The sequence below is a fragment of the Panthera onca genome, chromosome B3 (assembly GCF_046562875.1).
Source record: "Panthera onca isolate mPanOnc1 chromosome B3, mPanOnc1 haplotype 2, whole genome shotgun sequence".
NCBI lineage: Eukaryota > Metazoa > Chordata > Mammalia > Carnivora > Felidae > Panthera > Panthera onca.
The window spans coordinates 4,727,082-4,752,885 of NC_138344.1; the positions used below are offsets into that span (position 1 = coordinate 4,727,082).

The 25,804-nt window shown below is 45.8% G+C and overlaps 1 long non-coding RNA gene across 3 annotated transcripts; it reads left to right on the forward strand.

Moving 5' to 3' along the window:
• The first annotated feature begins 242 nt into the window (after window positions 1-242).
• LOC132668644 (uncharacterized) lies at window positions 243-25,569 on the forward strand. 3 transcript variants are annotated; one of them, XR_013556456.2, is made up of 6 exons: window positions 243-698; window positions 3,339-3,512; window positions 5,713-5,853; window positions 13,596-13,761; window positions 15,638-15,762; window positions 22,839-25,569. It is a non-coding gene; the product is annotated as an uncharacterized LOC132668644 (long non-coding RNA). The 3 variants fall into 3 exon arrangements; XR_009605677.3 differs by lacking the exons at window positions 13,596-13,761; window positions 22,839-25,569 and adding an exon at window positions 17,023-19,552 and having other exon boundaries at window positions 253-698; XR_009605676.3 differs by lacking the exon at window positions 13,596-13,761 and having other exon boundaries at window positions 260-698.
• Window positions 25,570-25,804: the final 235 nt, after the last annotated feature.

The window sequence follows — 25,804 nt, forward strand, 5'->3', positions numbered from 1 at the left end:
CTCGGACCTGGGCGCCGGCCCAGGGCGGCGCGGCTGAGGGGGCTGCCCGGGCCTGGGCCCGGCCTCCGGCCTCCCGCTCCCGCCCCGCGCTCCCGCCCGAGGCGGGCTGCGCGGCGCGGGCCCGACGGCGGCGGCGGCGGCGGCGGCGGGGCGGGCGGGGCGGGCGGGGCGGGGGCGGCGCCAAGCGGGGCCGGACCCCCGACCCCGCGCGCCCCGGCCGGGCCCCCGCCCGCCCAGCCGAGCACCGGGGAGGCCGCTCCCCGCGCCCTGGGCCTCTCGGCCTCCGCCGCGCCTCCCGGGCGGGGGCCTTGGGCAGGCGCCGCCGTCTCCCGCTAGAGGGACCCGGGCTGCCTCCGCGGCCGTGTCGCCCCAGCGGACGGAGAGCGCCTCCGGAGCCGGGACGGCGTCCTCGTCACTTGGGTCTGGCACGTAGTGGGGCCTAGCGAGGGGCTGCACATGGAGGAACGCCGCGGTGGCGCGGGCCAGGCGCTCAGCGGGTGCGCCCCAAGGGTCTGCGGGCCGCGGGGACTTGCTGGCGGGCCTGGAGGCGGGGGGGCGGGGGGGGGGGCAGGCTGACGCGTCGCCTCTGGGAGAACCGGGAGACCCGCGGCGAGCAGAGTTGAGGACCGGCCAGCGGGGCGTCCCGGGGCTAGACCTGGGAGATGTCCGAGTGACTGGGGGAGCCCCGGCCGTGCAAGGTGAGAACTCAGAGACGCGGGCGGAAGGCCAGGCGGGTGACCGGCGGGACCTTCCCAGAGCCCAGCGCACCTGGGAACAGGCGGCGTTGAGGTGGCAGCTAGGTCAGGGTGTCTCCGACCGCGGACACCCACTGCTGAGCACGGAGACATTCCTTCTGAAGAACCAGGAAAGAGGTGCCAGTTTGCGAGAGGGGCGGAACTAACTTCTAGCCGGGGCCCGCTGTGCGCCAGGCACCGAGCTGAGCGCTCGGATAAGGAGTGCGCGGCGGCGAAGCGGTGGAGGCAGTAAAGAGTGATCTTTCCAGACGTTTGGCAGTGAGCCGGAGAGGCCTGTAGCTCAAGAGGTAGTAAGAGTAAAGGAGACAGGTGATTTCTTTCTCTTTCCCCCACCCCAGCCCCCTCACCCAGCATGACGTGGAGCTCTGAAAAGAGCTGGGGCGGGGGGGGGGGGGGGGGGGGATAAGAGATGGGGTCATTAACGGCGCAAGATCTCAGAAAAGGAAAATGAGGAAGGGGTGGTGGAGAGGGAGGAAGAAATCAGAGAAGGGACACACCTCTTCCTACAAGACTTCAAGGATGCATGCATAAACAGAAATATTTTGAGATGGGGAGGAGGCCTCCTGAGCCCTGCATGTTTCCATGCATCAGCTGCCTAGATGACCCTAAAGTCATCCATAGGCCTTCTGAGGTTACTGCCCTTTCAGACTTCAGCGCAACTGGCTCAGATCCCTATTCCTCTTAAAGTGGGAAACCCTGCCTACCTGCCAACATTTCCAATTCTCCTAATTATCCTATTGCTCCAATTATTTCTCCTAATTTACGGTTCTCGTAATTATCCTATTGGCCCCAATTTTCTGTTGCCGGTATTCCACTGTGCGCTTTTAGGAAATTTGTCACTATAGCCTGGGTACCACCCCATCTATATTCCCCCCAGATATAGCACCATATGTGAAAACAAAGCACCCAGTGTTATATGACTGTTAAATAAATTATGGTTTATTTGTAACCATTAAAAATCACGTTGAAGAAAAAGATCGACGATATGGAAAATATCAGCAATTGAAAGGCACATCATAAGATAATACTAGCTTGTAATATATACACATACTATGCATATCACGTATAGATATCATGCTAGATTAAAAAAATGGGATTTTTATTTTCTGTGATGTCTTCTTTTTCTTGTTTTTACAGTACATTACTATTTCTCTTTAAATCAGGAAAGGTGATATTTTAAAGCATTTTTAAGAAAAAAAAATTTTTTTAAGATCTTTGCGGAGTTGGAAAGAGTTATTAGGAATCAAGAAAGGAGGGGAGCCTGGCTGGCTCAATCAGAAGAGTATGTGACTATCCATCTGAGGGTCATGACTTCAAGCCCTACCTTGAGCATGGAGCCTACTTTAAAAAAAATGAAAAGAGGAATCAAGGAGATTGGAAAGGGATCTTTGAAGGATGGAAGGGACTTAGGTCAGCACAGATGGGCTAGTTGAGGAGGCTGCCTTAGGCAGGAGGGACACAAAATGAGAACTGGAGGGAATAGTCCAGTAACAGTAGCAGGTCAGTTTCGTTGAAGCATAGGATTCAAGGGAGAGAAAAGTAGGAGACCCAGTCTGGAAAAATAAGATGGGACCATAGTCCTAAATGCCAAGCTGAACCCTTTGTGATTTGTGGCTGGCAAGAACCACTGGACCTTGAGCTGTGCAGGTGATAAATGTCAAAGTAAATTTTCCTGTAACCTCTTACTTAATGAGGTTCTGGATCTCAGCCCTTCTATCGTAATGATAGTCGGACATGTGACTGACTCAGAGCAGTGAGGCAGGGGCAACCGTATTTTGCATTCCAGCTGCTTACAGAATGAGAATTGGCCCTGGCTTCTCTGCCTGTTAATCACTACAATTTTTATTCACAAGGCACCAGATTTTCAGAGAGAACAGATTAGCAAAGAGCAAAGCTGAAAGGAAGAAATGTGCACCTTAAACCAGAGCTTTTTTAAAAAAAAAAAAGTTTTTTAGAACTTTCTACGAGTTCCACAGATAAATGAGATCACACAGTATTTATCTTTTTCTCTGACTTATTTCACTTAGCATAATGCCCTCAAGGTCCATCCATGTTGTCACAAATGACAGTATTTCCTTCTCATATTGCTGAATAATGTTCTTTGCCAACGTTTTTGACTCTGACCTTCTATACGAAATATATTGCACATCTCAACCCAGAATATACACACACATGTACACACCTCCGAGAAGTTTCATGAAGTATTACTGTTACTTTATGCACTGCTGGCTGAGACTTTCAACTTCATGATTTTTATTTCTTTTGAAATACCGGTCAGAACCTACTACATTGATTTTATAACCCACTACAGGGTTACAAAATGCTTCAAAGGATGTTGAAAAGAGGCTAGACTATTCCCTATGTTTGCAGTTCTCATTTAACTAGCCATACAGACTGTGACCTTAAGTTTGCCATGTTTACATGTCCCAGAAATCAACAGGACAGGTGAGACTCTCGGGATGTGGTGGGGGTGGGGATAGAAGGATTGACACAAGCCATGTTTATATTCCTCTTCCCTTCTTAGCAAATATTTCCTGACACCAGCATCTCTCAGCAGCTGTAAATGTGTTCTTCTTTGTCTAGCCTGAGATACAGATTGAACTTCAGACAAGGCCGGACGACCCTGTAAACCAGAGACAACTTTTCATTTGAATGAACAGAATCACAGACTACAATGAAAGGGGGGAAAAATGTATCTTGACTGTGACAGTACATAAAAGCTATCTTACTCACCACTGTTGGAATATCATAGAGACAGTAAGTACCACCCCTTTCTTCAAAGTCCAGAACCAATGAGGAGATGAAAATAACTCCATCACCAACAGAGCTGAAGAATGTGGCTTAGCTGATGACCCGTAGGCTTTTTAAGATTCCCTGAATTAAAATTCTCTCCCCCAAAATTCCAACCTTCACCTTGAGGGGGCCTAGCCACTTTAACTGTGTCTGCTTAGAGAAGATTGCACTCTCTGAGGGCAGGCAGATCCAAATTCACCAATTAGGTAAGTCGCTCCTTCTGGAAGACCCAGGATAAATTCTCTCCTACCTGACCTCCTATGAAAACAAACAAGCAAACAAAGTTGGGGAATAAGGATTTATCCCTGCCCAAACAAACTGGATCTGACTCATTAGTTTGGCAGTTGAATGGGAAAGTGTATTAACGCAGCGAATTATAAAAAATGGCAAATACATGCCTTAACATTTCATTTTCACTTAAAACCTATAAGGAACACCCATTTGCCAATCTTTTGATGCGAGCCAAACCTTTTCTTTGAGGAACAGTGCTGATTACAGTTTTCTTGAGCCCTATCTCACATAAAACCTATCTGTGGTATATTTTCTGTGCTTTCCAATTTGTTTCTTTAAAGTTGACTAAGGACTTGGGACGCCTGGGTGGCTCGATCTGTTAAGCGTCTGACTTCTGCTCGGGTCATGATCTCACAGTTCATGGGTTCGAGTCCTGCCTTGGGCTCTGTACGGACAGCTCAGAATCTGGAGCCTGCTTCAGATTCTGTCTCTCCCCCTCTCTCTCTGTCCCTCCCCTGCCTCTCTCTCTCTCTCTCTCTCTCTCTCTCTCTCTCTCTCTCTCAAAAATAGATAAACATTAAGAAATAATTTAAAGTTGGCTAAGGACTTAAAACATCTTGAAAAGCAATATAAGTGGAGGCTTCTTCTTTAAAAAAAAAAAAAAAATCCTTTGTAATTGTCTCACCCACACCTGGTTTGACAGTTTTCAACTGGTCATTAGCTAAACCTTCAACTGACATTTCATAGAAACAACTCTTTCTCTTTATACACACGCTTCATCAGTTTGTGTCACTTAAATTAATTACACTCTGGCATACAGTTGTCATAAGCAAGTTTGGGACCAAACACAACAGACTCCCGTTAGGCATCTAACTCAACTAGTAGGAAGAAGTGTGTTGGAATTCCACAGATGAACTCATTAATCCAAAGCGTTCAGCAGGTCACAGGTAGTAGTCATTATGTTCAATCAGAGGGAATGGAACGTGTTGATTCCAGAGAGTCCATTAAGAGAGCCATTAATGCTCATAGACCAGTATGACCGACTCTGTATGCGTATATCTTAACATTCTTCTTCCGTCACGGATCCATTTTATAATCCCCTCAAAATCACTGTCCCTCCATTCCCATGTGGCTAAACATGGCTTTAAATGGTTTAAGATTGGAATGGCTATCAAAGAAATTCAAATGGTAACATCACATACTGCATTAGCAAACTATATGTATCTTAAACACTTTCCAGTGCTAATAAGATGGTGTAATTGTATTCAGGAAAAGCTGTGGCAATGTGAATTGGTATAATCCTTTTAAGAAGCAGTTGACGCTACTTCTGAAGAGCCTTAAAAGAGATATGGCTCCCTTTTGATTCATCAGTACCACTCCTAGCAACTTTTCCTTGGGAAGTAATCCTCCCCCAAAGAGAACGTCCACACTCACAATATGTGCTACTGCCTTTTTGTGATAGTGAAAGTTGAAGTAATTTACGGTGTGTAACATTGTGTAACTTACCACTGAGTAAGCAGAAAGGGGTAACTTGGAAAACACTTAATGACATATTATTTGGAAAAAAGATACAATTTGTTCTACCATACTAAGAACCTGAAACGGAATTGTATACTTTAACCGGGTGAATTCTGTGAATCATATCTCAACTTTTTAAAAAAGATACAATTCTGTATTTTTGCTTTTGTATCAGCCAAGATCAGCAGGAAACAGATGGCCTACTCTGAAATGTGTAACTGAAGAGAGTTAATGAAGGGACAGTGTGCAAAGATGTGGGCACGTTTGAGGGAAGCCAACAAGGGGCAATGAAGCACCCCAGGGCTAGCAAAGAGAGGAAACCCAGGGCTACGTGAGAACAATGGCTGATGGAAAGGGAAGGCCAATAGGAACGTACAGGAATACAGCCCTACCCCTGTCTCTCTCTTGCCCTCAGATCTCCTGTGCTGCCTCCCACTGGCTGAACCCAAGAGGAAGCCTAAGGGCAAGTGAGCCCTGATGACATCGTCCTTCAAGGCCAGCCTCCAGAAAATGATGGAGGGTAGATCTGGAAGGACAAAGGCACAATATCTAGCAGGTATGTGATCCTATAACAACGTAAGAACCGTCTAAGCATATGGCCAAGGATCTTAAGGGAACCCAGAAAACCAGGGTTTCCAGAGATTAAAAAGTGAAGGTAGCTAGAGAGCAGGGAGGGTAGGTGGAGGGAAGAGGAAAGGTTGTTAACTGAGGCTGAGACAAGGATGAGAGGCAGAAGCAGGCACATCTTATTTTATTTTATTTATTTTTTTTTTTTTTTTTGCCAAATACTTAGCTGGAGACTGAGCTCTGGAAGAGATTAAAAGGAGAGACAGGAGCTAAATTAGACTAGAGTGCTGGAAATTCTTCCCCTATTGGCTATTACCCTGTATTTCTCCTTCCTAGCTAAACTCCATGCCTTCGACAAATAATTGTTTAGTACCCATCATGTGCCGGGAACTGTTAGGCCCTGGGGATTGAGGAGGGAACAAAATTAACATCCTTGCTCTCCTGCAGTTTACATCCTGGTGGGGAGGAAAACAGACCATAGATAAGTAAATATGTCAAGAGTGATAAGTGTTATAAAGAAAAACATGGGAGAGCAGGGAAATAAAATTCTGCCCATTCCACATCTTAAAAACCTCTTGGTTTAGACCACACACGCCCCTCCACACACACCAGAGCTCCTGAGTTTATTAAGCCGTGCGCATCTCTCACCTGGACAAAGATCGTGACACCTTCCTGCCCCCAGCACCTTCCAAGCAGTCCTCCACTCTGCCGTGAGAATCTTCCTGAAATGAATCACGTCAGTATCCTGCTTAAAACCCTCCAAGGCTCCTGTTTGCTTACAATGTGGAAAACCATCTCACCTCCTTACAACGACGGACCTTTTTGAACCTTCTCGGTCCTTCATGCGCCTCTCCCTCTCCCGCTCTCCTTTTCTACCCACACTAATTATCTGTCACGCCACACTGTCTCTCATTCCCATATCTTTGTTCATGCTGCTCTTTCCACTCACAATGCCCTGCCATGCCCTCCACCTTCTCCCAAATTTGGCAACCCTGTCCTGGTTCTTTTAACCCCATTAGCTGTCACGTCTTTGGTCAAACTTCCCTGCCCTTCCCAGGTGTGAGGGAGCATCTCCTAGCTCCCTCCTTCATGTTATCAGTGTATCTTATAGGTACCTATGAATATATTTATTATACCATATAATCTTATTTCTTAGACTTCAAGATGCTTTGGTTTAAATATAATCCATGGGTCGAACCCCTTCATTGGTTCATGCCTGACCCTCTTTTGTTACTGATCATCCACTGTAAAAGTTAGAATTGACAACTTACACATATCCCCCCCCCCCCAAACCCAACGGTTAATCTTATGTTTATTATTTTCTTGCTCCTAAAAATAGTTTTATCTAGAAAATAAATATATTATCAAAAATTAATTTTAAAAATTACCCTGACTCTGATATCATGTCTATGTGAAATCTAAAAAACAATAGATGAACAGGGGCGCCTGGGTGCCTCAGTCGGTTAAGCATCCAACTTCGGCTCAGGTCGTGATCTCACAGTTTGTGAGTTCGAGCCCCATGTCGGGCTCTGTGCTGATGGCTCAGAGCCTGGAGCCTGCTTCAGATTCTGTGTCTCCCCCTCTCTCTGCCCTTCCCCTGCTCATGCTCTGTGTCTCTCTGTCTCTGAAGAATAAATAAATGTTAAAAATTTTTATTTAAAAAAATAAATGAACAAACAAAAAGCAGAAACAGACCCCTAAATATAGAGAAGGAACCAGTGGTTGTCAGTAGGGCGGGGTGAGGAAGATGGGCAAAATAGATGAAGGGGAGAGAGAGGGCCAGGCTTTCAGCTGCGGGATGAATAAGTCATGGGGACGAAAGGGACATAGTCAATGGCATTGTAATAGCCCTGTGTGGTGACAGATGGTAGCTACATATTTGTGCCGAGTGGAGTGGAGTGTAGAGTTGTTGAATCACTATGTTGTCCACCTGAAATTAATTTAACACGGTGCACCAGCTACACTTCAATTTTAAAAATTACCCCAGCTTTATAAAAATTTAAAGTTAAAAAGTCTTGCTTTTTACAAAGGTTGAAGGGCGCCTGGATGGCTCAGTCAGTTAAGCATCCAACTTCGGCTCAGGTCATCATCTTACGGCTCTTGCGTTCCAGCCCCTCCTCAGGCTCCCTCTTGTCAACATGGGGCCTGCTTCGGATCCTCTGTCTCCCCCCCCCCTCTTTCAAAACTAAATAAACATTAAAAACATTTTTTAAAGTTGAGATTGAATGTGTTTATATATACTTAACAGCTATATATATTTCCTCTTGTGAAATATCTGTTTGTATCTTTCTGCCCATTTTCTTTTTTTTTTTTTGTCCTTTTCTCATTAACTTTCCGGATTTCCTTAGTTCTTTTAATAATCCTTTGCAGTTTTTCCCCCCTTAGAATTCAAGTACACAGAACAAGTTTAATTTCTAGAAATTTATGTCTATATATTTACATAAACACTTAAGTATGTATTTTTGTGTATGCAAACCTGCATGCATATTCCCAAAACATGTATTTTAGTTATTTTCTTTACTTTTTTTAATTTTTTAAAAATATTTATTTTGAGAGAGAGAGACAGAGACAGAGCGCAAGCGGGGGAGGGGCAGAGAGAGGGGGAGACACAGAATCCGAAGCAGGCCCCAGGCTCCAAGCTGTCAGCACAGAGCCCCATGCGGTGCTTGAACCCACAAACCCTGAGCTCATGACCTGAGCCACCCTATGCCCCCAGTTGGTTTCTTCATTAAAGAGCATTGTGCCCTACATAATATCCTGGGTCTTCTTTTTTTACTTTCCGTGTTATTTTGTTAAGATTTATCTGGGCCTGCTGCATGTAACCGAGTTTATTTGCATTGTGGCCGCTGTAGATTGTTCTGGAGTGTGAATATACTAGTATGACTTTGCCTCTCGATGCAGAGGCTCTTGGCACCCTGTGTTCTTCCCCTTGGCCCATCTCAGGTTTTAGGCAAACATGTGGTGGCCAGTTTCGTGAGCTCCCAACACGGACAATTCCCGATGCGAGCGTTAGGCCTTGGGTGTCTCCAGTTTCTGCTTCAGGCCCTTCTGTGCCACAAGAGCCTTCTCGGCAGCCCTGCAGGCGCAGCCTGAAAGTGAGGAGAGCTAACCCTCGACCAAAGGGGGGATGTGAGCCAAGAGATAAACGCCCCAGGCTCCCATCCTTCGGATGAACAATTCTGGGAGGCATTCTGTACGCCTCTCAGAGGCGTCCGTGGAATCTCATGCCCCGTGTCAGCCTCCCTTCCTGCTCTGCCTCACCCTTCTCTCCTTCCCTCCCGAGGCCCGAGATCACTTCCCAGATAAACAACCTGCACCCGAGTCCTCGACCCCATCTTTGCTTTTGGGGAACTCAAACTAATACAACCGATGCTCTGATCATGGACGTTCGCGTTGTTGCAGGTTTTTGCTTTCGCAAAAGTGCTACCAAGAAGATGTGTGTAAAACCCACGGGTGCACAAGGGCAGGAACTTCTCTTGTGTATTTATGTAAAGTAGAAATGCTGGGTCAAAGGCTAAAGTCAACTTTCAACTCTGCAGTTTCAATTCCAAACCGTTTACCAAAGTGCTTTTTACCGATTCACGGTTTCAGCGTCATCTATGGGAGCCCATTGTTCCCCCACATCCTCGCCAACACTTGGGATTGTCAGATTTCTTAATCTTCACCACCCAAGTGGCTATCAAACGGAATCTCACTGCGGTCTCAATTTTTACTTCTTGACGATTCATGAGATTGAACCTGTCTTCATATATTTATCGACCATAAATGTTTCATCTTCCGGGAAATGTCTATTTTGCCCACTTTTCTACTGGTTGATTGTCCTTTCCTCCTTAATTTTACTAATTCTTTTTTTTTGTTTTGTTTGTTTTTATCTGCTGACGTAATCTCTACCCCCAACGTGGGACTCGAACTCACAATCCTGAGATCAAGAGCCACACATACCACAGGCTGAGCCAGCCAGGTGCCCCTAATTTTACTAATTCTTGGACAGTTACAGTCCCCCCCTTGGCACTCAGGTGCTCCTAATTGAATTAATCATAGTCTTTACCAGATAAGACCTTTTTCCTGGTTACAAAATTAAGGCATGCTTGTTGGAAAAGAAACACGTAAAGAATACAGACACGTTGGGGCGCCTGGGTGGCTCAGTTGGTTAAGCGTCCGACTTCGGCTCAGGTCACGATCTCGCGGTATGTGAGTTCGAGCCCCGCATCGGGCTCTGTGCTGACTGCTCAGAGCCTGGAGCCCGTTTCAGATTCTGGGTCTCCCTCTCTCTCTGACCCTCCCCCGTTCATGCTCTGTCTCTCTCTGTCTCAAAAATAAATAAATGTTAAAAAAAAAATTTTTTTTAAGTAAAAAAAAAAAAAAAAGAATACAGACACGTTGAGCTTAGAGAAAGTCTGCTTTGTATTGGCTCCATCCCACCTCTAAGTGGGAATAACTCCCACAAATGTGTCATCCCTTATTTTGGGGACTTTGTTTTCACATATGTCTCCCAAACTAGACAGTTTCCCACAAGTAAGGACTCTGTTGTAGTCATCCCTGTATTCTAAGCCCCAGGCAAAGTCCCGGCTTAGATCAGGAATGTAACACATCCTTGTCAGAGGAGCTGACGAAAGTGTGTTCGAACAGAAGTTTTAAAGGTACAAGACTTCAGCCTGGCTGGACAGATGATTCAAGTCGGAGAAAAATGGAAGACGGGTACTGGTAAAACGTCCTGGGGTTTGATTACTTAAAGTCTCAGCCGTTGGGCCGAAGTGTTTGATTCTTATCTTGGAGGCAGCCAGCTGAGGAAGCACTCAAGCCTTCTTCAGGTGCAGGGAAGTTATTTGTTCTTACGTTTTTATCAGCAGCAGAATTAAAACATTGACAATCGAGTCATCTAACGGCAGTGCACCAGACATAAGGGAGGCGTTTGGGGAAAATAAAACCAAAGACAGAGAAATGAATGAATCAAGAAGTTATGAACTTTTTTTTTTGGCGGGGGGGGGACAAAGACTCCTATGAAAAATTCACGAAAACAACACCTTCTTTCAGAAAAATAGACATAGACCTCAGCCCCTGCCCTTTAAGAAAGAAAAATAAGATTTTATTTTTAAGTAATCTCCACATCCAATGTGGGGCTTGAACTCACAACCCCAAGATCAAGAGTCGCACACTCCACCAACTGAGCCAGCCAGGTGCCCCTGGCCCCTGCACTTTATAAGAACCTTTGATCAGTGGGTGATTTTTTTTTTAATGTTTATTTATTTTTGAGGGGGAGGGGCCAGGGAGTGGGGAGAGAGAATCTGAAGCGGGTTCCACGATGACAGCACCGAGCCCGAAGCGGGACTGAAACTCACGAACTGTGATACCATGACCTGAGCTGAAGTCGGATGCTTCACTGATGGAGCCACCCAGGCGCCTGATGATTAGTTGGTTATTCTCAGAGCGAGAGATTAAGAACCTGAACCATGGCGACAGTACGTGTCCATTCATTGAAGCACGGTGGTCCGTCTCCTACTATGTGCGAGGCGCCGTAGTGTGCTGGGCACACGCACCATCCAGTTTGAGGCATGGAGTAGCGTGGCATGGGGGTCAGCAGCACAGACTCTGGGCCCCGCTGGCTGGTTTCAAACCCCTGCCGGGTGACCCTGGCTAATTTGCTAAGTCCACCTGCACCCTGCAGGTGTTTCGCAGAGATGGCACCATCTTCACCCTCATCATTAAGAGGATCCTACATCCCAATAAAACACTTAGAATTCAAGGCATGGAGGGAGCCCTCGGCAGAGCCTCAAGGCAGAAACCGGAGCGGAGAGCAAAAGGAGGAAGCACAGAGCACGGGCTCGAATTCAAGATCTTTGGCCAAAATGGAGGAAGGAAGAGAAAGCAGTATCTAGAGGGGGAAGTGAGGGCAAGGAAGATTTTTTTTTTTTTTTTTTAAGATGGGCGAGATCCTAAATGCTGCCGGGAGGAAATAGTGGAGTGGGAGAGGCTGAAGCCAAATCACTGATGATCTGTTCTTTCCCCTAAAGGTGCCCAGGTGGCAGAGAGGAAGGTTCCAGGGCAGAGGTGGAGGGTCTGGCTTTAGCTGGGAAGCCACTTCCGCTCATGTGCTGGAGGGGAGGAGTTTATTGCGGTGTGGCTGCAGGTGCAGGCTCGGCCAGGGAGGAGGAGTGTCACCATACCACCTGTGGTGGGGGGAGGGGGGGAGAAGGGGCTGGCAGGAGGTCTGAGGACAGAGGACAAGTCGTGGCTTTATTTTAAAGAGGGGACAGGCAGTGAGCAGAGCAGGTGACAAGATTGCCAGAGATCATTCAGGGCTCATGACTTTATAGGGATTCCGATCTGCCTGGTTGGGAAACTTCGGGAGGTCATCAGAGGTACAGGGCGAGAAATGCATCCAAAGAAGGGGCGGCGAGGGGCGCCTGGGTGGCTTGGTCGGTTAAGCGTCCGACTTGAGCTCAGGTCATGATCTCACAGCTCATGAGTTCAAGCCCCACATCTGGCTCAGCGCTGACAGCTCAGAGCTTGGAGCCTGCTTTGGTTTCTGCGTCCCCCTTTCTCTTTCTGCCCCTCCCTCGTTCATGCTCTGTCTCTCAAAAATAAACATTAAAAAAAATATATTAGAAAGAAAGAAGGGGCGGCGGGTGCTGAGTGAAGTCAGGAAGAACGGGACGGACAGGCGACCGCTGGATTTGCCAACCGACCGGTCGCTGCTCAAGCAGTGTCTTGAGGGTCACTATAGCGTCAGAGCACATGACACATGACAGAGAAGAAAAGAAAGAAAGAAGAGCAAGGCAGTAAACTACCCGCGATCCAAGAACTGACGCTGAAATGAAGGGGAAAGTAAGACATTAACCACAGAAAGAGTCAAATGAGGCATATTTTTCTTTCTAAAAGTCAGGAAAGGTACACATATTATATACATATATATACATATTTTATATACATATACATATATATAATTTTTTAAGGCAGCTATTGTAGGTGCTGGCAGGAGAGGGAGGAACAAGGCCCCAGGCCCCAGAGGTATGATCAAGCATAATATGGTAATAAACAGCTCCTCTGGGCCAGGTGTTTTCCATAAGACCATGTTCCCCCCGCCCCCATACAGAGGCTCAGAGAAGTTAAAGGCTCCCCCTGGATCGGGGAGAAACAGAGTCTCGAAGTTATTCACCCCAAATCGCACTGCTAGCGTGTGACAGAGCCAGGATTTAAACCCAGGTCATATGACTCCAAAGTGCCAACGCTTACTGACCCTACACCACAGACAGGAAGAAAAGCTGAGACTCCTGAAGAGGAGGAGTTATTTCTGCCAGCGCCGAGGAAAGGAAAAGACTTGGAAGAGATGTGTGTGCTTGAGATTTGTGTTTATTTAGAATTCTTCTCCTTCCCACTCACATGGAGAAGCAAGCATAGAAGCATATGGACTTTTAAAGTTGGCACGATTGAAAAAGCCTCGCTTTATACATAGAGGAAAACTTGAGCCAGAGAACCGAGCCGACCTTTCTGTAGCGAGAGAATTCGTTGGCTGTGGCCAAGAAAGTTACAGTTGAAGACCCAGGACAGTTGTGTGACCAACTGATTCACCCAACCCTCTACCCAGGTGGTTGCTTCGTGGAAGAAGCGATCCTCCCTTAACTCGGGAGAACGGAGGGGAAACAGTTTGCATATGTTGACAAGCTGTTTATTACAGTTACCGACTTGAGGCATTTTGTGGTGTCTTTTTCATCTATCAATATTTTCTGATAGGTGATTTCAAAGTAACTGCCTAAAGGACAGACCTCGTTTCTTTTTGCCAAACTTCCACATGCGGGGAACACGGAGAAAACCAAAAACAAACCAGAGCCCAGAGGGAAGTGTGTAGAGTTATGTTCAGGTCGCAAGTCAGGGCCAGAGACAGAAACTGAGAGCTGTGGTAAGTATCTGGGCAAACAGGACCCAAGGTCAGGACACAGGGAGCAGACCCTGCTGCCTCACCACAGTGCTAGCCCCAGAGGTCACACGAAAGGCAGTGGAGAAAACGCCAGGGTTCAAAGGCATCTAGCAAACCAGGAAAGCACTGAAAAAAACAGCTCTGAGCAGAAAGGAGGTAGCCGCCCGACCCCACTTGCAAACTAACCTCTATATGCCCACAAATGCAATTTAACGAAAAAGGTTTTTTTAATGTTTATTTTTGAGACAGAGACAGAGACAGAGAGCATGAGTGGGAGAGGGTAGAGAAAGAGGGAAACGAGCTCCAGGCTGAAGCAGGCTCCAGGCTCTGAGCTATCAGCACAGAGCCCGACACGGGGCTCAAACCCACAGACTGTGAGATCATGACCTGAGCCCAAGTCGTACGCTTAACCTGCTGAGCTACCCAGGCACCCCCACAAATGCAATTTTAAATCATCTAGAAGCCCTATTAAAACCAGTGAAAAGAAACAAGTGAAATCAAATTTAATATATTTTCTTTAACTTAATATACTAGAATTACTATTATTTCAACTTGTAATCAATATGACCAATAGTTTAAATTCCTTTTGTCATGCTAACTCCTCAAGATCCAGAATGTGCCTTGTACTAATACATCTCTATCCAAACTAGCCCCCCTTTGAGTGCTCAGTGACCCATGTGGCTACTGGCCTTTGTGTCAATGAACACAGGGTTAGAGAAAACCATACTTAACATTCTGGCATTGACATATTTTCCTTATATCGTGTTTTTTTTCTTTTACCTTTCTTTCTTTTAAAACATGTTGAATTGGGGAAGGGCTGGGTTTTTTCTAAGTCTATATAATTTGAGAGATAGAGAACATGCACAAGTTGGGGAGGGGCAGAGAGCGAGAGGGAGAGAGCGAGAATCCCAAGTAGGCTCTGCACCATCGGCAAGGAGCTAGATGTAGGGCTTAAACTCACGAACCGTAAGACTGTGACCAGAGCTGAAGTTAGATGCTTAGCCACGTAACCAACTGAGCCACCCAGGCACCCCAGGGCTGGATTTTTAAGGAAGTGGGAGAAAACTTAGATCCTGAGAGTCTCTAGTTTGAAATTTTTTTTTAATGTTTATTTTTGAGAGAGAGCATGCGTGAGCAGGGGAGAGACAGAGAAGGAGGGAGTCACAGAATCCGAAGCAGGCTCCAGGCTCTGAGCTGCCAGCACAAAGCTGGACACGGGGCTCAAGCTCACGAACCATGAGATGGTGACCTGAGCTGAAGTCAGACGCTTAACCGCCACCCAGGCACCTCTCTAGTTTGAAATTTTAAAGGTTTCCATTATGGCTCTCCTAATCCATTTCCATCCTATCCTTGAGAGATGACTTTTTTTTTTTAAGCCCCATGGTGCAGAGAACTCCTTAGAAAGATAAAAAGACAGGAAATGTCACGCAGGTGGATACCTGCTACCAAGCATTCATTCCTTCTATTCATTCACTAGTCCATATTCGTTCTTAACAGTTACTACACATCAACTATAGGTCAGGGACTGTGCCTGGGGTTAGTCTTCCAAGCATAGTCCCTGTCTTGTGAAAGAGACAGTTTAGCAGAAAACCCAGAGAAAACATTACAGTAAAATGTACTAAGTGTTGGGGCTCCCGCGTGGCTCAGTCGGTTAAGCATCCGACTTCGGCTCAGGTCACGATCTCGTAGTTTGTGAGTTCGAGCCCCGCGTCGGGCTCTGTGCTGATGGCTTGGAGCCTGGAGCCTGCTTCGGATTCTGTGTCTCCCTTTCTCTCTGCCCCTCCCCCACTCATGCTCTGTCTTTCTGTGTCTCAAAAATAAAGAAACATTAAAAAAAAATTTTTTTTTTTTGACGTAGTGAGCATTGTGATAGGGGAAGTATGAGGAGCTGAGTGGCCGCCTGGGAGAATAATGGACTCCATCTCCGGAGATAAGGGAAGGCTTCAGGGGTGGAGGAAGGAAGGAAGATTGAAGGAACAACAGGTAAGCAACAGGGAGAAGGGAGGGCTGAAAAATGCTCGGGACCGAAAGAGCAGCTGTAGGGAAGGCCCAGAGGCCTTTTGTGGAACCGAAAGCGGTTCCCTGTGGCTGGGGCCTCTGGGGTGAGAGGGGACACTGGCATCAGGCATTACTCCTCGGGGCTGTGCGGTTAATGGTGGGAGCTACGAGGCAGGATGTTGACAAATTGGGAATAGGCCGGCCCAAGACAGGAAGTACTCCTCCCTGAAAATATTCCTTCACCAGTTCAGTTCAAGTTCACTGGTTACACACTCAAATGGGTTAATGAGCTATTCTTTCTTTCTTCTTCTTTTTTTTTTTTTTTTTTACTCTTTGTGTTTTCAATTCCAGTATAGTTAACATACAGTGTGATATTAATTTCAGGTGTGCAATAGAGTGACTCAATACTTTCATCCATCACTCAGTGCTCATCATGATACGTGTACTCTTTTTTTTTCTTTTAAGTTTATTTATTTACTTAGAGAGAGAGCGAACAGGGTAAGGGCAGAGAGAGGGAGAGAGAGAACCGCAAGCCGGCTCCACATGGACAGTGTGGAGCCCAATGCGAGGCTTGAACTCACGAGCTGTGAGATTACAATCTGAGCCAAAACCCAGAGTTGAACGCTTAACCAACTGAGCCATATAAGCACCCCTCTTTTTTTTTAATGTTTATTTATTTTGAGAGAGAGAGAGAGGGAGGGGGGAGGAGCAGAGAGAGAGAGAGAGAAAGAGAATCTTAAGCAGGCTCTGTGCTGACAGTGCAGAGCCCGACACAGGACTCGATCTCACAAACCATGAGATCATGACCTGAACAAAAATCAAGAGTTGGATACCTAACTGAGCCACACGATACACATACTCTTAATCTCCTTAACTATTTCCCCCACCCCTTCCACCCCCCTCCCCTCTGGTGACCACCCGTTTATTCTCTACAGTGAGGAGTCTGTTTTCTGGTGAGCTGTTCTTTTTTTTTTTTTATTTTTTTTTTTTAACGTTTATTTATTTTTGAGACAGAGACAGACCATGAACAGGGGAGGGGCAGAGAGAGAGGGAGACACAGAATCCGAAACAGGCTCCAGGCTCTGAGCTGTCAGCACAGAGCCCGACGCGGGGCTTGAACTCACGGACCGTGAGATCATGACCTGAGCCGAAGTCGGACGCTCAACCGACCAAGCCACCCAGGCGCCCCTGAGCTGTTCTTTATAAAAGCAAGAGTTTCTCATACAGCGATCACTCTCTTGTCAGATTATGTCAGGCTATGAAGACTTCTTCTTGATTCAGAAAACTGAACGCGGTTGAAGTCCCGTGTAATAGAAGTCATATAAAAGTACATATAAAATACAGGCGTGGAACAGTGAACGGGTGTTAGCTCTGCCCCGGGGAGGTCTGGCTAGGCTTCCCACAACAGATGACACTTAAACAGGGTCTGGAAGAAGAAGAAGCATAGTCAGGCCTCCAAATGGACGGACATTCTGATAATGACAACAGTATTTACTAAGTGTCAGGAACTATTTTTGTGGTTTACATTCTAAGCTTACTCTACCTCCAAAATAATAATAATATAATAATAATAATAATAAAACACTAGATACTACCATCCCTGTTTACAGGTGAAGAAACTGAGGCACAGAGACGTAAAGACCCTCTAACGTGACTTGTCTAGAGTCACACGGTTTGGAAGGGGTATAGTGTGGCTCCAGAGTTTACCTCATTAACCAACCCCCCCTCCCATCGTATTTGAACATGCCTGGATTATAGGGTGAGGGATTAGCAAGGAACGTCAGATCAAACCGGTGAGGGAAGCAGTGGCCACATCAAGCAGAGTTTCAGCAGCAGCCCCTTGAAGACAGGTTACATAGCAGCCTTTAGGTAAATGGTTTTTTTTTATGACTTGAGTGCATATATAAATGATTGCTAATGATCATATTTTTGAATGTGGTTGCATTAAGAGAACATTATATCCAAATCCAGATTTACACAAACCGCATTTCCAGTGGTGATTCACTGCCTCAACAGATTCCCATAGGATCCTTTAAAACATCAAGAGGATGTAGGCAGGCCGGATCGAAGGACGCAGAGTGGGTCCCGCAGGACCAGCCAAGAGGGTCTCTGGCTTTGTGCAGGATAGAAAACAAACACAGGCCGGGAGGAAGTAAAAACAGAGTTTACTGAATAGCGTAAATGACAGAGTATAGCAGACGAAGGTCTGGGAGAGGCAGGAAGGAAAGGAGAGGGAGTCTCTTCCTCGCTTGGGTTTAGGGGTTTAGATTGGAAAGGGGTCCGGGGCACATGTTCCTTCAGGAATCCAGGGAAGGGACCGCTCAAAGCCAAGTGCAGATGGACAATAGGTGTTATTTCATAAATAACTGGAGGTAGGGGGTGTGGATGCCACCATCGGCTGAGGTTTGTTCGAAGCTAATGTCCTGGAACGTGTTTGGGATCCAGGTTTTTAGATGTTATCAGGCGTTAGGGGGCCTAGGACAAAACTCAGAAAATGATTAACTTTCTTGCTTCCCTCTCCGAGTGGGAACGCAGCTTCTTTGGTTGATTCGGACGCAAGGTGAGATATGGAACATGAATAAATAGGGGCTAGCAGAAAAACAGCAGAGGGAGAGCCTTTCTAAACATGGAGTCCCTCTGGTTTCCCCATGATTAACTGTAAAACTGCAGAAGCTGAAAAGGCAGCTCATCAGCGACGGAGGAGGTGTGAGCCCTCCTTAGTGGAGAGGGGCTCAGGTCGTCCCCACACTCTCAAATCTTCACCCGCAGGACCTCCACAGTCACAACACACGCTCTCCTATCTGAGAACCAATAGAACAAACAGCAAGCTCCCTTTGCTCGTTTAGCCAGGGCACAATGGCCAAACAGGAAACTGGTGTCCCCCCTACCCCCGCCCCCACAGCATATACACGCCTACCAACTCAGAAGGCTGGCATTTCCTTCTCCCAGCTGCCCCAGCAGCTGTCCAGGACTTTTTAAAGAGAGCTCTCCAAAAGCCTCCCGGGGAGATGTGACTGACTCTAGTAATCTCTCTGCATAGAAGTCACCTTTAATTCGGGGGAATGAGATTTCTTCCCAACAGCCCATGTTGCACAGAACCACTGCATCTTTTAAAACCAGGCTTTCTGATGTCCAGAGCCACCAAGCAGAAAGTCTCCTCTCGTTAGCCCCTGACTTGACCTAGAAGAGGCTGGCTGGGCGTGTCCTTCCAGCAAACCCAGAGAGATCCTTTCAGGAGGTGGCACCAGGGAAAAGCCAGGCCACACCAAAAAGTGTGGCCTGTGCACTGGTTTGTCTAGATACTCCTGGACCACTTCCTTTCCTGACAGGGCTATACAGGAACCTTCTCCTTCCACCCACCATTTCCTTCTTTGGGAAGGTCGAGGAGAAACTGGTAAGATCATGGTTATTTTGGGTGGTGGCCTCGGAGGGGGGCTCAATCAGTTGAGCGTCCGACCTCGGCTCAGGTCACGATCTCAGTTTGTGGGTCGGAGCCCCACGTCGGGCTCTGTGCTGACAGCTCGGAGCCTGGAGCCTGCTTCGGATTCTGTGTCTCCTGCTCTCTCTGCCCCTCCCCCATTCATGCTGTCTCTCTCTCTCTCTCAAAAATAGATACACATTAAAAAAAGAGAGAGAGTTAACTTGGGGCCCATAGCTGGCTCAGATGGAAGACCATGAGACTCTTGATCTCAGGGTTGTGAGTTCGAGCCCCACTTTTGGTACAGAGATTACTTAAATAAATAAATACAAATAAACTTAAACAAACAAAAAAAAAGACTTAACTCATTGGCCCCAAATCACACAGCTAGTGAGTGGTTGATCTGTGATTTAAAGCCAAGTGGGTCTAACTCAACTTCTATAAGAAGATGTTTCCTTCAGGCAGGCCGGCAGGCTATATATGAAAGAAAATACCGGCCATGCCCTTGTGATTGATGGGGTCTAAAAGACTTTTATGTTGGGAAGATGTGCAGCCCAGTGAGGAGCGAACATAGCATGTCAGAGTCCCTCATTTGGAAAATTTAATGCCTTAGGCTTTATGTCTTCATCTCCTCTGGAATCATCTGTCCTAAATATCTGAATCATTTTCATAAGACACACTGTTTCCACTGTAACACTGCAGGGAAACTTCATGAAGCGTTTCCATACCCACTCAGTTTATATTATTCTGTCTAGGTCCTGTTCCTCCTTACCAGATTCTTTTCATCCCAATTACTTGTTGCTCAGTCTGTCTGAGCAACAGACTCAAGACTGTAAGCTCCCAGGAAGAAAGCACCCCACACCTAACCCCATTTCTGGTTTGTGCTGGACATTATGTTTCCCCTTCCATGTGTGATGCTGGCCCAACTGTGGCCCAGTTGAAAGTCTCCTTTGACCAAAGCAGTGTCTGAAAGATCCCTTCTCCTCTCTGACTTTCTATAGAATGTATAGGCTGACCGTTATGCCTTAACTTTTTGTTTCCTTTCTTCTTTTTTAAATCTTTATTTATTTTTGAGAGAGAGAGAGACAGCATGCACACAAACAGGGAAGGGGCAAAAAGACAGGCAGAAAGACACAGAATCCTAAGCAGGCTCCAGGCTCTGAGCTGTCAGCACAGAGCCCGACATGGGGCTCGGACCCATGACCCGTGAGATCACGACCTGAGCCAAAGTCAAACGCTTAATGGACTGAGCCACCCAGGGACCCCTTGTTTCCTTTCTTAAAGGTACCTTTTATTTTTACCTTTTTTTTTCCTGCTGCAAATGATACTGAAAGTTCCTCAAGGACTAGGACTATGTCTTCTGCTTTTCACTTTGGTAAACCCTCTTTCAGCCTTGAGCACACGTTGTGAGCCAACATCCCCATCTATCTGAGGGAAGGTGATCTTATCCTTAGAGTCTGGCTTGATCCATCTGCCTCTGGGTGAGCTGAGCCTCCCGGGCCTTAACATCTCCATTCATCATTTGACAATTCTTTTGTGTGTTTATTTCGCATAATATTCCGGGGGTAAAAAGATAGGTTAGAAGGCCCTTGCCCCCAGGAAACTCATAGTCTGGTGAGAGCGACAGGTACATAATTAGATGATGAGTATGCAGGTAGAAGTGCCATGAAGGCTTCCGGGAGGACATGATGCACGAGCTCAACTTGAAAGGCAAGGAGGAATAAAACGTGTTGGGTGAGATAGAAGACTTTTCAGGCGGAGGAAGCCGAGGACACAAAAGCAAGAGTATGCAGCATTCGGGGAAGTACATACTCTCAATTGTGAGGAGAGTGAGACCAGAGGGAAAGGTAGGCAGGGGCCAGAACACAAAGTGCCCTTTGTAGCATGCTAAGGAATTTGACCATATCCTGAGAGTCAGGAAGATCTACTGAAAGGTTTTATGTGAGGAAGTAACATCATCGAACTTACGGTTTGAACAAAGGACCCTGGCTGCAGTGTGGAGAAGAGATTGGAGGGAGGCAAGACAGGGGGGCAAGACTTCAGGCTGAAAGACTGGTTAGGGGTTCATGGCAACCATCAGGACGAGTAGAATGAACCAAGGTAGTGACAGTGGAGTTGAAGAAAGTGGATGAATAAGAGAGATATTCAGAAAGTAGAATAACAAGATTGGTGACTAACTCGATTTGGCAAGTGAGTGAGAAGGAAGAATCAAGGATGACAATTAGATTTCTTACTTTTGTGATTGGGTGGTGCCCAAGAACAGGTCTTTTTTTTTTTTTTTTTTTAATGTTTATTTATTTTTGAGAGAGAGAGACACACAGAGCACGAGCTAGGGAGGGGCAGAGAGAGAGAGAGAGAGAGACAGAATCTGCAGCACGCTTCAGGCTCTGAGCTGTCAGCACAGAGCCCAACGTGGGGCTCGAACTTATAAACTGCGAGATCATGACCTGAGCCGAAGCCGGATGCTTAACCGCCTGAGCCACCCCGGTGCCCCAAGAACCGCCTGAGCCACCCCGGTGCCCCAAGAGTACCGGTGTCCCGGTACTCTTTTGTGGGAGAGTAGTGAGGATGGGAAGCTGTGACATTTGGTACACAGTGAGTTTGAAATGTATGTGTTGGACACCCAAGTGCAGATGTCCAGAAGCAGTTGACATAAAAAGTTGACATCCAGGAGGAGATCAGAGCTATGGATATGGGAGAAGTGAATGCATAGAGAAGGTAATTGGAGTCATGAGAACAGATAAAATCACCCAGAGGCGTCGTAGGCTGAGAAGTGGTGCAGGATTTCACCGTCGAAGGAGTAAGCTAAAGAGTCCATGAAGGAGACTGAGAACAACAAGCCAGAGGGGCAGGAGGCAAACTGAAAGGGGGACGCAACAGGCCGAAAGGCATTTTAAAAGGTTATTTTATGGCGTTCAGTCACAGGATGGGGGCAGAAACCAGGTTTCAGTGAATTGAAGAATATAGATGATGAAAGGGTATGTGTATCCTTTGAAATTCATCAAGCTGTATGCATACTGTGTCACGTTTTACTATAGGTAAGTTATACCTCCATAAAGCATTTGGCCTAAAAGTCTTTTAAGATATATGTGAACATGATCCTATACTAGGAAAATAGAAAGTTAAGGGGAAGAAATTGAGGGAGAGAAGGAGTGATTAAGGGGGAAAAGTTTTGAGGAGGTGGAAGAGATAAACTCTGGCCGGTGGAAAGATTAGCTTTAGACAGGAGGAGGGATGCCTCTTTCACTGACGGAGAAAAGAGGAGGAAGGGGTGTTTACGGAAGCAGAGAAGTTGGATAGGGAGTATGTTAGGAAGTCGAGTTTCTCCGTAATACTTTCTTTTCCGCATGAAACTGGACTCCAGACGTGATGGTTTAAAAAATACGCCCACAAATTCTTCGATACTCTTCCCTTCAAAAGTAGAACTTAATTCCCCTTCCTTTGGGTCTGTACTGGACTCACTGAAGATGGAAGAAATGATGCTATGTCACTTCAGAGATTAGGCTACAAAAAACACTATGACTTTTGTCTTGATAGAGCAACTAACCATCCTGCTTTACCTGGGACCAAAGATGCAGGAATTTCAATGCAAAATCAGGATGCGTTGGTGATCCTGGTCTTGAGCTGGTTCTTTCTCTCTTAGATCATTCGCTCTGATGGAAGCCAGCTGCCATGTTGCAAGCTGCCCTAAAGAGAGGTCCCCATGGCAAGAAGCTGAGGGAGGTCTCGAGTCAACAGCCAGCTAGGAACTGGGGCTTCAATCCGATAACCCAAGAACAACTGAGACCTACCAACAGCCACAGGAGTGGAGCTTGGAAGCAGAACGTTCTTCAGTCAAGCCTTCAGATGAGACTGCAGTCCCTCTGGACGGTTTGACTATAACTTCATGTGAGACTTTGAGTCCAAACCACCCAACCATCATGGCCCCAAATTTCTGACCCATAGAAATTGTGAGATATTTGTTGTAATTTTCTTTTTTTTTTTTAATTTTTTTTAACGTTTATTTATTTTTGAGACAGAGAGAGACAGAGCATGAACAGGGGAGGGGCAGAGAGAGGGAGACACAGAATCTGAAACAGGCTCCAGGCTCTGAGCGGTCAGCACAGAGCCCGACGCGGGGCTCGAACCCACGGACCGCGAGATCATGACCTGGGCCGAAGTCGGCCGCTTCACCAACTGAGCCACCCAGGCGCCCCTGTTGTGTTAATTTTCTAAGTTTGGGGGGTAATTTGTTATGCAGAAATAGACAACTAATTCATCAGATCACTGAAAATGAGGGGGAAATAATGAGAAAGGTTTCCAGGTCCTAGCATGGTTGGATGACTTTCTCCAGCAGCCCTCGACAACTCCACACAATGTGCTCATCCACTTTCTATACCATCGATATTATGCAATGTCCAACAGTATCTTTTTCCCCCAATGATATCTTTTGATAAAGGAATTTTGCCAAAAGCTTATTTAGCTTTCTTACCAAGCAAATTTATCATTATTAACATTATGACTGACTGTAAAACTTCTTAGCCAGAATGTGACTGTTTTGGCTTTAAAAAATACAACCTTAAAGGATGCCTTTATGGTTTTGACCACTTCTCCTTATGTTTAGGGGTAAATGTTATCAATGTCATTAGGAAGCACTATTCTGTGAGCTCTTCTTCCAGAAAAATTTGTTTTATCAGATTGGCCACTGAGGTTTTCTTAACAATGGCACTACAAGGCACCTGGGTGGCTCAGTTGGTTGAGCGGCCGACTTCAGCTCAGGTCATGATCTCATAGCTTGTGGGTTCGAGTCCCGCCTCGGGCTCTGTGCTGACAGCTCAGAACCTGGAGCCTGCTTCGGATTCTTTGTCTCCCTCTCTCTCTGCCCCTGTCCTGCTCATGCTCTGTCTCTGTCTCTCTGTATCTCAAAAATAAATAAACATTAAGAAAAAATTTTTTAAAAATAAGTAAGTAAATATTTTTTAAAAAAATTTTTAATGGCACTATGACTTCATTGGCTTTGTGACACTATTTGACCAAGGTTTATAGCATAATATACTGGGAACCAGGGCAAAATAGATTGCCAGTTTAATAAAACATATGTCTTAGAGGCTTATCATATTTCTTATTAGCAATTTTCCCATTCAGCTGCTCATCATAATTCATCATGCTTGTGGATTACCCAATCCCAGCATAGACAGAGTCACCCTGTGTATTTATTTGCACTGGATTCCTGGTTAATGTTTCACTTACAACGTTCTTTTCCACCCCCCTGAGTTTAAAAGTATTCAGCATACTGATTTAATTAACTTTCAGCTAACTAATTGAATTCCTGAATTGCATTACTGATCTACTTTTGCGAATTTAAAAGACAACATAACACAATACATTTCAAATTGAACACATAAACAATAACACATATTGTGAAACAACATGTCCACACCCTACTAATTGCACATTAGCTGAGACAAACTGTAGAGCTAACGCAACCTAAACCTTAAGAGCAAAATGATTATTGAGAGTATAACAGGATTTCTGAGAAAGTCGTACTTAACATGACATCTAAAGTTTGTGAAATAGGTGTGAATAAAGCTTCTCATCCCAATAAAATAGCCTGTAGACAACTTAATGGGTCCCTGGGTCCAGAGACCACATATTGGAAGAAGGCTGATAGATGGGGAAGAAAAAAAATATATATTGCAGAGTCACGTGACCAGAGGACTCACTGAAATACAAAAAATGTAAATGGATGAAGAGGCGAAAAATTGAAAGGAAATGTACAGTGTGATCCCATTTATGTAAAAAAGTGAGTGTAAATTTTAAGCACATAGGAAGAAAGCACTGGAAGGAAAAATTGTTATCAGTGATCAGCCTAGGGAGGGGAGGGGCTAGGAGAGCAAAGGGAACCTTCATGTTCTACTCTATATGCGTATCTTTTTTTTAATGTTTATTATTTATTTTTGAGAGAGAGAGAGAGAGAGGAAGAATGCTCAGCAGGCCCTGCACTGTAGCACAGAGCCTGCCACGGGGCTTGAACCCACGATCCATGAAATCATGACCTGAGCCAAAATCAGGAGTCGCACTTATAACCAGCTGAGCCACCCAGGTGCCCCATGTATGCCTCTTATTAATTTCAAATTGTGGTCAAATACACATAACACAAAATTTACTAAACTACCTTTAAGTATAGAGTTCAACAGTGTTAAGTATATTCACATTGTTGTGCAACCAATCTCTAGAACTCTATCATCTGAAAAAGTTGAAACTCTTTACCCGTTAAATAGCAACTTCCAATTTCCTTCTTCCCCCAACCCCTGGTGACCATTTTTCCACTTTCTGTCTCTATGAATTTGACTATTCTTGCTCCCTCATATAAGTGGTATCATTTCAATATTTGTCCATTTGTATCTGGTTTATTTCACTTAACATAATGTCTTCAAGGTTCATTCATGTTGTAGCCTTTATCAGAAATTCATTTCTTTTCTTTTTAAGCCTGAATGATATTCCATTGCATGTTTATTCCACATTTTGTTCATTCAGTCATTCATTCATGGACACATAGGTTGCTTCCACCTTTTGGGTGTTGTGAATAGTGCTCCTCTGAACACAGGCGTGCAAATACCTCTTCAAGAC